We start from the raw sequence: 1882 nt of genomic DNA, 5'->3' as shown, positions 1-1882 counted from the left end.
CCTGGGTGGGGTGGGGAGCAGGAGGCTGGCCCACTTAACCGTGGGGACTAGGAAGAGGAAGTAACAGTTCTGCTCCCCAATACAGGATAGCACCACTACCACCGTTAGACCTTGATACTGCTGCTGCTTTTAAGGGCTATGGGGGTACTGGTAGCCCCCAAAACAGTGATACTGTGTTTGTGTATTATGGGGGAGGTATTCAGGAAGCATCCATGATTTTCCACATCATTTCCCAACTATTTCCAAATAATGCCATTGATTCTCTTCCAAAAGGAAGGACAAACAACATCATCAAACTGTGTTTGGATGGATTCTCTCTGTCCTTATTTTTCTCCCACTGGAGCCTGGACTCTGTCCTGGGGAGCTTTTGTCCCACTGTGCCCAGAATGAAATCTCCATATTACTTCCAAGCTATCCTTCTGTCCACTCGCTCTGTACCTGTCCTTCCAGCTACCTTTTGTGTGTTGTGGTTCAGTCATTTCAATCATATCCAACTCTTCCTGATTCCATTTGGGGTTTTATTGGCAGAGGTCCTGGAGTGGTTGCTATTTCCTTCCCAGCTCATTTTACAGATGAGGAAACTGAGGCATAGAGGCCTAAGTGACTTGCTCAGGCTAAGGTATCTGAACTTGGTCTTCTGGACTCCAGGCCTGGCACTCTGTCCACTGCCACCGAGCTGCTCCATCCTTTATACCCCACCAAATTCATTTCCAAAATGTATATTGACCTATTTCTTGAGATAAACATTTAAAATTCATTTACAAGCCATGTTATTAGTTTTTTCTTTTTAACTTAAAAAATAGGACTGGGGTAGGACTCTCTGTGTGTTACTTTCACTCTTTAGAATATAAGCCCTTTGATAGAGGTGGTCCTGCAGACAGAGGGCTGGGCTTGGAGTCAGGAAGACTCTTCAAGAATTGTGATCTGTCTCCAGACATTTTATTAGCTGTGTGATTCTGGGAAAGTCACTTAATCATGTCTGTATCATGTATGCATGTTCCTTATGCATAAAATAAGCTGGAGAAAAAAATGGCAAACTGTTATTTTTGCAAAAAAACAAAACAAAACCAAAAAACCCCTAGATGGGGTCACCAAGAGATGGACACAACCGAAAATAACTGAGCTTCACAGAGTCACCAGAATTAAATGAAAAAACTTGTAAACTTTAAAGCACTATATAAATTGTAATTATTATTAATCCTTCATAAGTTTTTGTGTGTGCGTGTGTCTAATTGAGGGCCTATGAAGAAAGGACAAAGGCACTGTTTTCTGTCCATATATAATCTTACTCATTATTTGAAGCTGAATCAAGATGGGGGCAGATGGGGAAATATATAACCAAGAAAAATATAAAGATGACAAAAGATTCCAAGCTACCTCTTTAGCCACTTCTTTATAAGGCCAATTGTTTTTATGTCTTTAGATTATAGCTGATTTAAAAAAGTTTTTATTGATGTGTTTTTTTTTTTTTTTAACATCATCTTGGTTCTTCTTTCCTCCCAGATAGCCATCCCATATAACAAATAGGACCTTTTAAAACATCCCCACAAAAAAAGGAAAAGAAAAGGAAAAAAGGAGAAAACCTCATCATAACCCGTTGGAAAAAAAATCTAAAAACGTGTAATCTGTAACTCTTGTGGATCTGCCATCTCCATAAAAGGCTACCCTTTCGTCTTATTCAAACTGTGCTTCATCTTCATAATTTTGTTACATTCATTTTTGATTTGTGTGTGTGTATTGTTGCCATTTACATTGTAGTTATGTATATTTTCTTGGTTTTGTTTTTCACTCTGCATAATGTATGTCTTTTATGTTTCTCTATATTCATCACTTCTTACAGAACAGTAATATTTAATTCTTTTATGCACTACAACTTGTTTAA

This window comes from Sarcophilus harrisii, chromosome 4 (genome assembly GCF_902635505.1).
Source record: "Sarcophilus harrisii chromosome 4, mSarHar1.11, whole genome shotgun sequence".
Taxonomy (NCBI): domain Eukaryota; kingdom Metazoa; phylum Chordata; class Mammalia; order Dasyuromorphia; family Dasyuridae; genus Sarcophilus; species Sarcophilus harrisii.
The sequence above is the reverse complement of the archived record's forward strand: the minus strand, read 5'-3'. Positions refer to the sequence as shown.